This window comes from Schistocerca americana, chromosome X, assembly GCF_021461395.2.
Source record: "Schistocerca americana isolate TAMUIC-IGC-003095 chromosome X, iqSchAmer2.1, whole genome shotgun sequence".
Lineage (NCBI taxonomy): Eukaryota > Metazoa > Arthropoda > Insecta > Orthoptera > Acrididae > Schistocerca > Schistocerca americana.
Window position 1 is genome coordinate 464,181,030 of NC_060130.1, and position 17,232 is coordinate 464,198,261.

The window sequence follows — 17,232 nt, forward strand, 5'->3', positions numbered from 1 at the left end:
TGTGATACATAAGTTTTTCCGTATGTATGATAGGCAAGTAGTTGTGGAGATACAGAAGAAAGATTTAAATGAATTAAAATCGAGTTGAAAATCATGCCAAGCTCATACGCTAATTGACTTTTATCCTTCCAGATGGATTGCTGTGAAAACCGTTTATCTTGCTTAAAACATGCATACTGCCTTCCTGAGCACAATTTTAATAGAAATACTTTTTGTCACGATAGATGCGTTGGAAAAAAGAACTTTTTTTGTAAAAATTGAAAAAGTAAAAGAACAAGTTTGGGGTGGGGCACATAAAGCTCACCAGCTAGGTGAGGGAACTTTTCTGTTTTTATTATTAATACTACATCCCCTATGAGTGTGTCCCCAAACTTTCAAAACTGTATGAGTTATTTCCCCCATTTTCGATAATTTTCCTGGTGTAATATACCAATCACAGGACATGCCTAACAATTCCGTTCGCTGTGGCAACAACAACCTTCTCTGATTAGTTGTTTGTGCGTTTATCTTCTCTGAGTATAACGTAAAAAGTACATATATAATTGATAATATGAAAACTGACGGAACACTAGAAGGTATTTTTTATGGTGTGGAGCCTGACCGACGATTACATTTTCGCATTTTCCGTCTCATGTCGGCTTATTACAACGTGTCTTCCCCTCTGTGCAGGAAGGTTATAGTGTCTTTCCCTCAAAATTTTCCATATATCTCTTCGTTACACCATGTGTTAATAGTGCATTATCAAATGGTTCAAATGGCTCTGAGCACTATGGGACTTAACTTCTGAGATCATCAGTCCCCTAGAACTTAGAACTACTTAAACCTAACTAACCTAAGTACATCATACACATCCATGCCTGAGGCAGGATTCGAACCTGCGACCGCAGCGGTCGCGCGGTTCCAGAGTGTAGCGCCTAGAACCGCTCGGCCACTCCGGCCGGCAGTGCATTATCACAATCCCACAGTTTAATAATCAAATATATCATGAATTGCAGTAAGAACGTGTTCGGGGTATCTTGTTAAAATATTCGCTAATTTATTTCTTACCAATTAGCTCAAATGATTCGGACTGTCTAATTCTTGTAAATAAGGAAGCTACATAGAAACTGTCCATAAGATCCGTATCTCGTAGCTGCAGTTTGTTGATGTGTATTGGCGTGCACAGTTTCTCACGTATTAGAGAATGCGCTTAAGACAGTTTGCCAACTGTTACGTATGGCAAGATTACTTATTCGTCTTGTAGCAACGCTTTCCCCGTGTACCTCAGATGACCTACAGAGGTAGTGGAACAGATGCTCGTTTTCAAGACTATTAAAGATCTTAGAGCCAAGACTTACACATTCAGGACAGCCATCAAAATTTTCTAAATTTTTGCAATGTAGAAAGAAGAATGAATCTCCTAAATTGACGAAACGTAGGTTTTACGTACTGGAATGGAAAATCACATTTACTTCATTAGCCAGACATGGACACATAACTACCTTCAGAACTAAAAGAGACCGGAATGTCAAACTGCTATGTAACGAAATCGGCATCTCTAGCCTGCAAACACAACTGAGCAGGCTGTCGGCTGTTCCATTTATTGGACAGGGCTCGTTGCCGTGTGTCGATGAAACATGTAGCTGGTGCTGTTTTCATTATTCAGACGGCTCGCCTAGCAGACATGACGGTGGCGGCTGCTTTTGGAATGTCACGCTCTCCTTCTGGTCACAAAGTTAGAATCTGTTGAATAACTCATAGTGCCACCGTTTGTACCAGTAATAGCCATCGACCTTCGGTTTCCTTAACTGAAGGAGTAAATAAGGCACATCGATCTGTAAGCGCTCCATTGTTAGATGAAAATGCGTCATGCGATGACCTGGAATCCTTTGAGAGACGGAATGCCGACGCCAACAGCGGGCTAGGAAATACCAACGGGGAAACGACAAAGCACTGGAGTAAATTGCTACGAGCGTTCGAGTGGAATTCGGAGCAGAGCGTAGTTTTTCCAAGTTTAAATTCATTGAGCCATTAACGACTGTAATTTTCTCAGTCCGTACGAGCTTAAAGCAAAGAAATGTTATTAAGGAAGACTTCAGGAACACTTCCTGAATATTTCGGAAGGAAAAACTTGGGAATCCATTTATAATGGTTGGCAGAAAATTGCAATACGCTCAGACACAGAGCAAAGCTTACACAGTTCATAGACTGGTGGCGCACGCGCCTCGCCTCCCTCAGGTAACTGACGAAGTGGCGTCAGGGAGGGGATCCGACCGGAAAGTTAAAGAAAATTCAATTTGCAAACCCTGAGTATCCCATCATGGATGGGCTTCAAGCTCATTAATAGAGGGATAGTAATTCTGGAACAACATTCAGCAGACTGGCTTTGAATATTCGAGTTCGAACGAAATGAAATACATATGCACTTCTGCACATACCGTTATGAAATGGACTTGAGTATACGAGATACAGCTGATTTATAATGCGAGTTTCCCTACAATATTCTCTAAAATAAACTGCAAGTAGCTAAATTAACAGGCAATCACATTGTATCCTCCTCGCATGTTTTCCTTCACTGATTAGTTCAAAAAAATGGTTCAAATGGCTCTGAGCACTATGGGACTTAACTTCTGTGGTCATCAGTCCCCTATAACTTAGAACTACTTAAACCTAACTAACCTAAGGACATCACACACATCCATGCCCGAAGCAGGATTCGAACCTGCGACCGTAGCGGTCACGCGGTTCCAGACTGAAGCGCCTTTATCCGCACGGCCACACCGGCCGGCCACTGATTAGTTTTTAGCTCCTAACGATTTCGCCAGAAAAGATTTTTCCTTTGACTTTGCATTGTAAAAAGCATTGATGTAATGAATTCGACGAACGAAATAACCAATTAACCACTTTATATCATACAGAGAACCTGTTTATGCCTTTCACCTCAGTAGCTACATGCAAAATGGAGTTAACCTCACCCGAATTCTACTGCCAGCGGCTTAATCGCTTTCTAGGACATTATAAGAACAAGCACTGTAGACAGTTATCAGAGCGGTGAAATAGGTCGCTTAGAATTATTTACATTCAACGAGCATATAAGACTTACATTTCAAAAAGCAACAAGGCTAACGCACAAACTTGCTACGTTAAGCTCAACTCACTACAGGGTACCCTTACAGACACTACGAGTCTATCATACAGCCCTGTTTCAGTCTATTACGCGCTCCGCAGCAAGTACCTGGGCATACGACTGTCTCTCACGACCCACAAAATCATTGTGAGGCTTGGACAAAAAAGTGCGTTGCTCAGGATGTCAGCGGCATTTGGCACCACGTCCGTGCTTGTCACATACCCCGTTGATACAACTACCAGGCACAGAGTAGCAGCACACTGGCTCAAAAGGGGAAGAATGGATGATGATGATGATGATGATGATGATGATGATGATGATGATGATTGGTTTGTGGGGCGCTCAACTGCACCGTTATCAGCGCCCGTACAAATTCCCAACCTTTGCTCAGCCCAATCTCGCCACTTTCATGAATGTTGATGAAATGAGGAGGACAACACAAACACCCAGTCATCTCGAGGGAGGTGAAAATCCCTGATCCCGCCGGGAATCGAACCCGGGACTCCGTGCTCGGGGGGAAGACTGGACAAGTTATATGGGATAACAGGGGAGCATGTTACAGAGAAGCCAGAGTTAAATCTTTGTAAGACAGAGACTGGGCAGAAAGAATGGGAAACATCTGACAAGAGTCGTCGGGTCTTCTCTTTCGCGGACATCTGGGAGCGGTTGAGGCTGAGACACGTTGACACAAGCTGCGGTATGGTAAACTTACTGACGGACCCTCACCTACACACCAAAATGAAACATGTGCATGTGGGGAATATGGGTCCCCCGAATACATAACAGTATAATGCGGCACACTCACACACGTACGTCCGATGACCCAAATCGAAGACACAGGGCTAGCTTTAAGAGTCCCAGATAAATGGCGCATACTTAAGCGCATCACTAATAAAATATCAAGAGCGCTGCACAAGACTTATATGTAGGAACGCCCACATACAAGATCACGACCAGACACGCACACACACACACACACACACACACACACACACACACACACACACACACCATGCCACAACACGGTACATGACACAACACAGATTCAAACGTTTATATGGAAATATGTACACACAGGCACAGAAAATGACGTGAACACACCAGTATTACCAGATAGACACACACATACGGCATATTAACAGATCACACAACCCAGAGCAGGTAACACATACATGGAATTAGAAACAACATAGTAATATGTAATAAAAGAACGAATTATCTTATTTGTACCAAGTAAAACATGTAATTGCTTAGTAATTCGGATTATTGTTTTCAAACATGTAGTTGCGTAAAATGTAAACTGTATCAGATGCAAACTGTACAATATGTAATATTTATAACATAGTACATAAAAATACATATACAATATAATGAGACTTAATTGCATAAACAATAAAGCACAACATAGATAAGAAGTCCTCTACGGGGAGATGAGGCTAGAGGTACCCTTCCGAGGCTCCCCTCCAGCTTATTAAGAGGGCAAAGGAAGGAAATAACTGCAGTACTAAATAATACTATCATATCTCTTAGACAAACCACGTAGAGCTAATCTCATAAACTGCATTTAAATAGTAGTAACCATAGTAGAATAGAATATGCTAATTCAGGTTAAGACAAGCTCAAAGTGTTTACCGAAGCCCTCCCACTTGAGATAGCCAGCTAAAGGGACCTTTCTTTCTATCTACATCTTTCCCATCATCTGTTTTTCTGCTTACAAGGGAACCTCCCCATCGCACCCCCCTCAGATTTAGTTATAAGTTGACACAGTGGATAGGCCTGGATAAACTGAACACAGATCAATTGAGAAAACAGGAAGAAGTTGTGTGGAACTGTGAAAAAATAAGCAAAATATACAAACTGAGTAATCCATGGGCGACATAAGCATCATAATGGAGAATGTGAGCTTACGAGCGCCGTGGTCCCGTGGTAGCGTGAGCAGCAGGTCCTTGGTTCAAGTCTTCCCTCGAGTGAAAATTTTACTTTCTTTATTTTTGTATAGTTATTACCTGTCCGTTCGTTCATTGACATCTCTGTTCACTGTAATAAGTTTAGTGTCTGTGTTTTGCGACCGCATCGCAAAACCGTGCGATTAGTAGACGAAAGGACGTGTCTCTCCAATGGGAACAGAAAACATTTGATCGCAACGTCATAGGTCAACCGATTCCTCCACAGGAAAACACATCTGATATATTCTATACGACACTGGTGACGGCATGTGCGTCACATGAAAGGAATATGTTGTCGACCCACCTAACTTGTACACTTGGCGAATGGGTAAAAAGATTCTTCTACCTTGCCCGATTGAGGTTTTCTTGTGGATGAGATAATCACTCTCAAAAAAGTGATGAAAACACAAGAGTTTGTCACATAAACTGAAAATAACAAATTAAAATTTTCACTTGAAGCAAGATTTGAACCAAGGACCTTCCATTTAACAACTGATCACGTTACCACGAGACCACGGCACCCCTGCATTTCCACCCTCCTTAATGTTGCATATCTTCCATTGAACTACTCAGTTTGTATATTTTGCTTATTTTTCCACAGTTCCACACAACTTCCTGTTTTCACAATTGATATGTGTTCAGTTCATCAAGGCCTATCCACTGTGCCAACTTATTACTAAATCTGAGGGGGGTGCGATGGGGAGGTACCCTTGTTAGTAATATGCTAAAATTTATTTTCCTTTTCTAAAGTTTATTTTATGTGTCTTATTTTTTTTCTTATCAGCAAGCAATTAAGTAAATAAAGAGAGGAGAAATAACAGACTGTGAGAAGCTGCACAAAAAGACTAAGAGACAATGTCTGCAGCTTTCTTATTAGTTTTTAGTAGCAAAGACCTACCATCGTTACGAAGGCGGGGGTCACTCTGTAAAGTTAATAAATGAATTAACTACTCCATCGTATGCCGCAGCTACCTTGAAACCAATAATCCAGGTGGATAAGTTGCTAATCTCATCGAATGTACGAAGACAGCTTACTATCTTTTGTATCTGTCTTGTGCAATTGTATGCTAAAATAATACCGAATTTACTGCTACTAGTTAGATAGTTGTTTATGTGACACCCGAAGTTACAAGAAGGAACAGCTGATGATTTTCAGATAGAATCTTTGCACGGGTTCTCAGCTGAAGTGTTGAGTGGAATACCAAGTTAAGGAATTAATTACAATAATATCAACAGAGGAAAAGGAAAAAGTCACTGTAGACAATAGTTTCACTTATCACTGAAATTTATAGTCATAAAACAACTCACACGGTTTTTTCCACCGTGTACAAACTCTAGGATTGAACAATGAAAGGATATGGAACAAAAAAGGGTCTAATGAACTTACGTCCGGAAACGCATGGTTCCGTCCTAGGGACCATTTATTCAATAACACATGGTTAGAAAGACTGCAGTCTAATACACGCTGTACCATGCAGCCACAGTTACGATATGTCTTGAAAATGGTTTCCATGTGCCACGACGCATGCGTGTACCCGCCGTTGCATGTTCTGTCTCACACGTTGACATCAGCCAGACTGAATCCGACCAGTGTCAAAGGCAGCATGAATACGCAGCTCCAGTGTCTCCACATCCGGAATGGGCTCTGGATACACGATGGTTTTGAGATGGACTCATAACCATAAATTCTGGACCACCTTGTCCGATCGACCGACCGGGGAAGACATAATGGAGATGCGTCCGAACGTTAACGGTGAAGTGGGCTGGAGCACCATCATGTAGCAGCCACATAACCCTTCGAATCATCAATGCCACTTCTTCCAGAAGCGGAGGCAAAGCCACCCACAAGAAACGTCTGTAGAAACGGCCTGTTAGGCGACGTGGAAGGAAGACTGATCCCAAAATACGGTCGCCAATTATCCTGGCCCACACCTTCCAGCTGCAAGGATGCTGATGATTCGCTGTCATCAAACCGCAGGGGTTCTTCATACTATCGCACAGATGATTGTTATGAAAGTTGAAGATACCACTCCGCGTAAGGATGGCCTCATCTGTGAATAGGATGGTTGACACAAATCCTGGAACCATGATTGCCTCGTGAAGAAACCAGTGACAAAACTGCTCCCGATGTGGGAAGCCTGTCGCTAGTAAGCCCTGCACACTCCGTAAGTGACAAGGGCGGTAACAATTGTCATGGAGAATGTTCCACACGGGCGTCTGGCTTACCATGTACTGGAGAGCCAACTGCCTGGTACTGACATGGCGGTCGCCTACCACAGTGTTAGTCATATTTTCCTCCAAGTCTGGTGTCCGAACATTTCGGTACGTCCTTCATGATTTCCTGCTTCCTGAAACGACCTTCTCTGACAAACGGCGAAACACTGTTGCAAACATTGAATGCTGTAGTAGTTGTCGGTGGGGATAAGTCTCCTGATACAATCTTGCTGCCTGGCGCCCGTTGCCAATTGTCGTTCCGTAAGTAAACACCATGTCGGCGAGCTCTCGATTCGAATATTCAAAAATGGTTCAAATGGCTCTGAGCACTATGGGACTTAACATCTGTGGTCATCAGTCCCCTAGAACTTAGAACTACTTAAACCCAACTAACCCAAGGACATCACACACATCCACGCCCGAGGCAGGATTCGAACCTGCGATCGTAGCGGTCACGCGGTTCCAAACTGAAGCGCCTAGAACCGCACGGCCACACCGGCCGGCTGATTCGAATACTGAATCATTGTTTACAACGCTGTACATATGCACCACCAGGTGAGTCAGCAAGAGAAGTGAATCGGACACAACATTACGAATTACTATGGCAGGAGAGGGCGCTAGGGCATGGCGTATGAGGAACAGTACCATGCATACTGTAACTGTGGCTGCATGGTACAGTGTGTATTGGACTGCAGTCGCTGTAACAATGTATGATTGAATAAATGGTCTCTGGCATGTAAACCACGCATTTTCGGACATAAGGTCATTAGATCGATTTTCTTCCGTATCCTCTCATCGATCAATCCCTAGAGTTTGTACACGGTGGAAAAAATCACCCTGTGGAGCATCATGTCTGTAGGGGCGAACAAAAGAGTATTCTAGATAATCTGGTATACGCTCCGTGAAGATTTGCATTTCAGCGCTGTTACTATCTAAGCAATGAGCATACCATATCTGGATCATCCCATGTTACACAGTAAAATCAGACTGGTAATATATTAAGGTTGCTGGTGTTGTTCCGGCTACATAGAATATTCAGAAAGAAGGATGAGTTGTAAATCTACGACCAATACACATCGATTCACTAGTCTGTGTATCTAAGTAACTACTCCATAGCTGTAGTGCAGCCGATGGAAAATGATGATGCTCCACATCCTCTTAAGGACATGGTAAGGTTGGTAGGCCATTGATCTCTCAGAGGCAGTTTGCAGAAGCATATTTTGTGACTTGCGTGTGCTTTACAAAGTTAGGTGGTGTAATCAGTGAACTCGCATTCGGCTGGATAGCAGTTCAAATTGCACACTCGATCGTCCATATTTCTGTTAGCAATGACTTCTTTAAGTATGCCGAGATGGTTCCTTTGAAAATGTCATGATAGATAACCTCCGCAGTCCTCTCCCAACCAGAGCTTCTGCCACGCGTTAAGCCAGCTACATCTAATTCGGTGTGAATTTATTTTAATACATATTGTTTTAAAACAAAAATATATACGTTCTTAAGTACCTCTTCGATGGAGCAGTTACAGAGGCGGCAGAATCAGATCCCCTTTCAGCTGCTTTTATTTAGGTTTCGCACAGTGCCCCCCAATCACTTCAGACGAATTCCTAGATGATCTCCTAAACAGGCCATTGCTGTTCACCAATAATGACCTCAAAACCGACAGGACATATAACTCTAAGCTACCTCCACTTCTCATAAGTGGAGAATAAGATATCACGCCACTACCGCCTGTCATTTTGCGCAGGTCAGTGTTAACTGACGGCAGTGATATTTTAAGTGTGATTGGAATCAGAGATTCGGAAGAGAATGGAAATAAATTACCAAGACAACTCCAGCACGGTACGTAAAGTTGTAATTTCTTTTTGTCACCGCATATTTCTTTTTTTTTTTTTAATTCACTACCTTTATAGTCTAAGAAAATTAGCCCGAAAAAATGCCACGGCGGCCAAAGAAATGCACATACTGGAAATAATTGTAACCGACATTAGACATCCCAAATAACATTTAAATGGGTCTTCGATGGTTTGTGACTTGCGCCGAAAAACCATGAATTTATTTTACATTTTCAGGTTTTCGCATATCACTCGGAAAAGATACAGCGCGCAGAAAATTTTAAAAATACCAGAATTAAAGCACATAAAATTTCGCATAGAAATACCTGCTTGAAAGCTTGAATTTGTTTAATCGTTTAAACCACAATCGATCGTAAAAAATTGGCAATCTTTTGCCTGTTTGGCAGAAATGTGACAGATGCTCATGCTCATGCCTGTAACTCGAAAACGGCTATTACAAATGAAAAAGTCATGCATGAAAGTTGTAGGCTATTAAATACTACGTAAAAAGAGGTCTTAAATTTTAATATTAACTGACTCCTTTGCAAAGATGCAAATAAAAATGTGAAAGTATTCGTAGCGCTAATTACCTGTAAGACTTTTTTGTGAAGACAAATTACTTTTTAAACTCAAATCATCCACATTAGTTCAGATATTCAGATTTAAGGGTGAGTTCATTAGGTGCCTACCCACCTAGTTAGTTAGCTCTATTTATGAATTTAGTTAATCAACTGGGTAATTTATAGTGTTTTGTGTTAAATACTTGTGTTTATGGTAATCATGCAAGGAGTATATAACGAAGGAGGACAAACATGGAAAATGTTCATGGAAAAAATTTAAGGAAGTGCAGTCCCTGAGAAAGAACCGAGTAGTGCCCCTACTGGCCATGAAGTATACAGTGAAGATAAATGGTGAACCAGTCCCTGCCAGTCCTGATACAATTTTTTATCGAATCCCTTTCCGTATGAAGTCACCACAAGAGCTCGAGTCATTCTTCGCCTTTGATTTAGCTCCATATCCATTAACTCTTTTTGATGATAATGAAATAATGCACAAGACAAGATAATCACACCCCTTTAAACTGTTCTACCCAGACAATGTTAAGATCCCAAGCAATGCAGACTTCGTCCTTGACTGTGGGTTTCTCTTACACCGAGTTGTGTGGAATACCTATGAAGTGTTTTCCTCCATCCTTGAAAAGTACGTGAACTACGTCAGAAACACTTTGGGTCCAATTGTACCATAGTGATTGATGGATACCGTGAGGAGGGAGCTCACAAAAGCATAAAATCTGCTCGAACAGTCCACGCTATGTCATCCGCTTCTGTTTTATTCGTTGAGACAATGCCGCCAAGCCGGCCGCGGTGGTCTAGCGGTTCTAGGCGCTCAGTCCGGAACCGCGGGACTGCTACGGTCGCAGGTTCGAATCCTGCCTCGGGAATGTATGTGTGTGATGTCCTTAGGTTAGTTAGGTTTAAGTAGTTCTAGGTTCTAGGGGACTGATGACCACAGATGTTAAGTCCCATAGTGCTCAGACCCATTTGAACCATTTGAATGCCGCCAATTATGCCAAAACAACGCTTCTTACAAAACGAACTGAATAAGAAACGTCTTATCACAATGTTGACCACATAGCAGATGGTAGTGAGCAAGAAGAAGTTGTCACCAACATCTTCGTTATGAAACCTGAAAAAGACGACCATTCACTTACACCCTCAACAATTCTAAGCTCTCTGAAGAAACCAAAAAAATATGTTAATTCTTTACGCTTTCTGTGGCTGTGAAACAACCTCTACATTTTTTCGACGGGCAGAATCAAATTTATAAAGATATTTCAAAATAACGCGAAGCTCCAACACGTCGCCTCAGTCTTCATGGAGCCCAACGCCACTCCTGATAAAGTCACTGAGGCAGGAGTGAAGCTCATTGTGTGTTTGAACACGAGTGAAAGATCAAACCATTGAATAAAATTCGACTGGAATTGTTCCAGAGAGCCTTATCAAAAAATAATAACTTCAGTTTGGCATGTTTGCCTCTCGCCGAAGCTGCCGCTCGCTAGCACCCCCTCAGTGTCTTCTTGCAGGTTCTGGAAGAACAATCAGCTACATCCACTGAAATGGTGCGGAAGACCACAGAACACCGTCTTATCACCATTTCTACCACACAGCCAGGAGATCCCCTGGAACCGCTCAACACAATATACTGCACGTGCAACAATAGATGCCAAGCAGCTTGTTCCTACAGGAATGCGTCAATAAAGTGCTCGGCTATATGCAGCAATTGGAAGAGGCTTTCACGCCTTAACTCTCTAACAGCGAAGTACATGTTCCTTGGTTTGACGCATATGGACGATGAGACTGACATCGTCGACAAGGAAATCGCTTTAGATCCCATGCTAAAAGAAGATGAAGACTTGGACAACGACGTTTCCACCCTGGGACCATCTTCTTCGAAACACAGAGAAACACCAAGAGAATAAATTTCAAATGAATGTAAATACAGAGAAATAATTACTCATATTTGTAAAAAAAATTATCTCTCATTTGTTTATTTATTGATTTATTTAACCTGGCAAGATTAGAGTCATCAGGCCCTCTCTTGCATCTAACCAGGCATTCTACTTATTTTACTTTCATATGTTCTAGTGGCATGTTAAACTACATCTAGTACAAAAGGTGAAATAAACAATTAAAAAGGCACTCTTGGAAAAATATATACACACACGGTTTATATTCGCAGATAATAAGTGCTGCTACAATTAGACGTTATGATAGAGACAGATTGTAGATAGGAGTGCTAGCAGCAGGGGGTATGAAGGAGACTGGTGGTGAAGGGAGGAGAAGAAAGGGACATGATGAAACATAATTAATGAAATATAAAGGAAAAGAAGTTGCGTGGCTAATAGAGATAGATGAGGAGGAAGAAGAGAAAGGAGCAAATAGGAGACACTGGCTTTGCTATTTGACAGAGGGGAGGTTTGGCCTTCTATATTAATTTTGTGGAAAATGTTATGAGGATGATAGTAGGAAATGCTTCAGCTTCTTCTTAAAAGCTGCAGGGGATTGAATTTTGCGCAAAGTAAGGGGCAGTTTGTTCCAGAGGCGGACAGCGGAAGCTGAGAAGGAGTTTGCTCTATTGTACTTGAAGTATTTTTCCATTAATAAACCCTTTCATTTGATATTGTTTCTCTCATTTTAAACCCACTTACTATCATCTTGGATTGGCATGGTAATTAATTAATATTAATACTATAGGAGCTAGCTGCCTTGGTAGGTAGGTACCTAATTAAATTGTCCTGATATCTGAATGTTTGGACGAATGTGGAAGATTTGGTGATCGAAAGTAATTTTCATAAATAAATCTTAGTAGGAATTTAGCGCTATGAATACTTTCGCGTTTTTACTCTTATATCTCCAAAGGAATGAGTGAATTTTAATATTCAGGAGCTCTTATTACGCAAATCTGATACTATACAACTTTCATGCCTAACACTCTTTCATTTGGAGTAGCTGTATTTGAGTTACAGGTACGAGCATGAGCATATGTCACTTTACCGCTAAATTGTCAAAAATTGCCGATATTTGACAATCAACGGAGACTAAAAGACTGAACCAATTTTAAATTTTAATTAGATAATTCTACATAAAACTTTATGCTTTTTCATTCTGGTGTTTTGGTAATTTTCTGTAGAATGTTTCGTTTTGGAGCTAGAAGCGAAAAAGTGAAAAAAGTCCAAAATTTTCGTGCTTTTTCGGCCCTCAAAAGCTTAACACAAGACAGAAATCGTGAAAAATTCATTTAACTCTTGTTTGAGGTGCCTAACATCGGCTAAAATTATTTCCCATTTGTGCATCTTTCTTAGCCAGCAAAAGTGTAATCCACCTACACCGCCTACACAGCTGTAACACCCGGAGCAAAACACTGCACTTCTTGCTAAATATCACTCATATTTTTCTCGACACTCGACCTATTTACGAGGAACACAATAGTCAGACTTTTTACTGAACTTAAAGTTATTTGCTCATCCGTTGGCAATTAAGTTTCACTATCGAAGATTTTGAAGTTGGTTATCTTTGCCTTGTGTGGAGGCGCTAGTTGTTTACGGTGTGAATTGTCTCTTTGCGTATGCCGTATTATGTATGGATGTTGGTCGGCGTAGCCCCGCCTATCGAGAGTTTAAATTCCTTTGCACAGCGCTCTCACGTATTTGTACTTTGAAAAAATGGCCTTCTTAGCTAGTGCACTAATTTAGAGAACACAGCACTTCTTACTATCGATTCTAAATGCTCCGCAAGAAAATGAATGCTGCTTAACGCATCAGAATCAAAATAATGAAAGGGTTTCTTAGAAGTAAGTACCATCTATAGTAAGATGTCAAGGAGACGCGGAAGAAGTTAACACGAAAGGCATAAGAAGTGGCAGGAAGTAGCGAAGAAAGACTATATCACTCCCTGAGAGGGGCACGTTTTCAGAGCAGGTTAACAGTGTGCGCCCAGAGATAGTGAAGCTCCTGGGAGGTTTATACTCCCATTGGAATCCAAGATGCCGTCAGAGGATACAAAACTGAGTTCAGACATTAGCATCAGCGGAGAGTCCTTGGTTTTCCCGTACGTAAGAGAGGATTCACCAAGAGACATGGTAAAGGAAAACTGCAGTGTACAAATTATGCAAGAACGATGGAAGGAACACGATAATGGCAGTACATTGACGAGAAGATTCGTTCCTCGCGCTGTTGTAGATCTTTACAAATGACAGAGTTTCCTTCACCTAGTATCAGTAAATGACTGTCCTGAATTACGTGTAGTCTACTGTCTCGCATGGCTTACGGAAACTTCCCATTGAGTGGCAAGAACAGGTGACTCAGTTACATTTGTGAGATATTTAGAACCTAGCAATATTTCAGTTTCGAGATGGTCGTGTCTGCACCAAAAAATGAAATTCTAATTACTAATTTATTTTCTATGAAAATTGTTCTTTATGTGTCTCCAAATATCCTACTTACTTAGTTGTAGCAATATTCGGCAGTTACAAATGCTCCGTAAAGCTAAACATGCTTTTAGTAGCTAGGAGGGTAAGTCAATTATTATCAGCAATGTAGTTAAAAAAATGGTTCAAATGGCTCTGAGCATTATGGGACTTAACATCTGAGGTCATCAGTCCCCTAGAACTTAGAACTACTTAAACCTAACTAACCTAAGGACATCACACACATCCATGCCCTAGGCAGGATTCGAACCTGCGACCGTAGCGGTCCCGCGGTTCCAGACTGAAGCGCCAAAACCGCTCGGCCACACCAGCCGGCGCAATTTAGTTATATTTTTGTTTATTTTGGTAGTAATTTCGTTTATACTGATGACGAATGCTTTGTTTATTTGCTGTTATATCTTTGCAATTTTCAAGCTGCTATGTTAGTTTCCTTATCGCTAGCTGCTCCGCTATCTACTTGCACCAAAGAAGAGAAACGTTCAGTGATCCGTTTTTTGTGGTCGGAAGGCGTATCAGGGGCCGAAATTCATCGAAGACTTTAGGTACAGTACGGGAACAGTGTTCTTCCACAACGGAGCGTCTACGAATGGATTGAAAAATTCCGAAATGATCGCACAAGTGTTACGGACGATGAAGGAGCCGGACGACCGTTTACCGCCACAAATGAAGAAACCATTGAGCGTTCATGTGAAATGATTCTCTTAAACGGAAGATTAACTATTAACGAAGTGGCACATCGTCTGCAAATTAGTCACGGTTCTGCCTACGAAATCATCCACAACAAACTTGGGTTTCATAAAGTTTGTGCAAGATGGGTTCCAAAACAACTCACACAGTTGCATAAACAAACGCATTTGACATCTGCAAAATCATTTATATCGCTGTGGTAACGAAGGGGACAGCTTCTTAGACAGGATAATTACTGGTGATGAAACATGGATCCATCATTACGAGCCGGAGAGTAAACGTCAAATATGGAATGGAAACACCCAAATTCGCCGTGCAAGAAAAAGTCCAAGACCCAACCGTCCGCAGGAAAACTGATGCTTACGGTTTTTTGGGCCGCATAAGGTCCAGTACTGGAACATTATGGGGAAAGGGGCACAACAAGAAACAGTGTACTTTAAGTGAGATGCTTAGTGCCAGGCTAAAGCCTGCAATTCGAATCAAACGCCAAGGATTGCTGTCAAAAGGTGTTGTGTTGATACACGACAATGCCCGTCCGCATACTGCTGCCCACACTGCTGAAACGCTCCAGAACCTCAAATTTGAAGTACTGGATCATCCTCCATATAGTCCCGATCTTGCCCCTTCTATCACTTGTTTGGTCCACTCAAACAGGCATTAAAGGGCCGTCGATTTGCCTCGAACGAAGCAGTGAAAGAAGCGGCGCATTCTTGGCTCGCAGCTCAACAGATAACCTTCTTTTATGAGGGCATCAGGAAGCTTGTACAACGATGGACCAAGTGCGTTGAAACGCAAGGAGACTATGTCAAAAAATGATGTTCTCGTAAGCTTCCTATTTGATTACAATAAAATTTTGTAACTACTTTGCGGATAATAACTGACTTCCCCTCGTAGGTACCTCTATAAAAAATAATGGGCTGTACGACTAATTTTTTTTTTTTTTTTTTTTGTTGATATAATGTACTCCGTCTTTTCCAAGTTGTGACCTGGAACTGTTAATTGACATTTGTATCCCTTGGTGACGAATATCTTTATCATTTCCCAAGTGAGTCATCTTTGGAATTTGAAAGCTATATTTCTCAGAAGTGTAGAAGTGTTTATCGAGAGCATATATGAGGTTATGCCCTGCAGTCGCAAGTGTCTGCCAGTATGTTCAAAACTTCTGAACGACATTTCTCACGGTCTCTTTTACATAAAATTAACAAAATTTGCAGAAGGAAACAGACTTACCTCTATTACGTACTTCAGTGTGGGTGACTGCCTGAGGTAGACTATTTTTTTTTTAAATAATGTTGTGTACGTTCATAGAGACCAACTAAAAATGCGCTGTTCCTCATTGTATCTGACAGTAAACTTTGCTTTCTTTGAGGGTAGGTCTGCTTGGGTGTCTTAGTCCAAACGACATTTCGATTTCTTTTACGAGGGGCGTTCAGTAAGTGATGCAACAAACGTTTTCTAAAATCGGATTGGTTTTATTCAGGATTCCAATACACATATTATTTCGCACTCTTTTGGCTGCAAAACCCTGTTTTTCAATATAATCTCCGTTCAATGCAACGGCCTTACGCTACGTTACTGGGAGGGCATGTATGCCCGCATTGTACCACTGTACTGGTCGTCGCCGGTTGTTGCATCAATAACCTCAAATGGCTCTGAGCACTATGGGACTCAACAGCTGAGGTCATCAGTGCCATAGAACTTAGAACTACTTAAACCTAATTAACCTAAGAACATCACACACATCCATGCGCGAGGCAGGATTCGAACCTGCGACCGTAGCAGCAGCGTGGTTCCGGACTGAAGCGCCTAGAACCGCTCGGCCACTCCGGCCGGCTATCAATAACCTCCCCAACATCCACGTACTGTTTCCTGCGGAGTGCATTCTTCATTGGACCAAACAGATGGAAGGCGGAAAGTGAGAGATCGGACCGTGTGTTGGATGAGGATGAACAGTCCAGTGAAATTTTGGGGCGTTGCGTTGTGAGAAGGAGAAGATCGCTTGCATTTTTGTGGCACCCCGAATGACAGCGTACGCACGTTCCAACATTTCAGAAATCACAACTGTGTGCGGCCAATCAGCACGTGGGAAATCCGACAGGTTAGCACGACCTTGCTGGGACGATAGCAAACGCTTCGCCGAACGACTCGCCATCCTTTCATTCACTACCTGGTCTTCATCGAAATTCTGTGTACCTATGAATATCTGTGATGCTCTAGTTTTCCGCCAAAAGATAGCTAGTGACAGCTCGCTGGTTGGAACGCACCTCCGTTATAGACACCATTTTGAAGACTACGTATAGAGCCGTGACCTATCGGAACTTCATGAGACTACAGGGGCTGAAGTGGGAATATTCCATGATGTCCCACAACAAATTCAGCAATTTTTCAACCGAAGCTGGCCGAGAAAAAATGTGTGTTGCCTTTCTTACTGAACGCTCGCAGTTGTTGGTCTTGGTTTGCC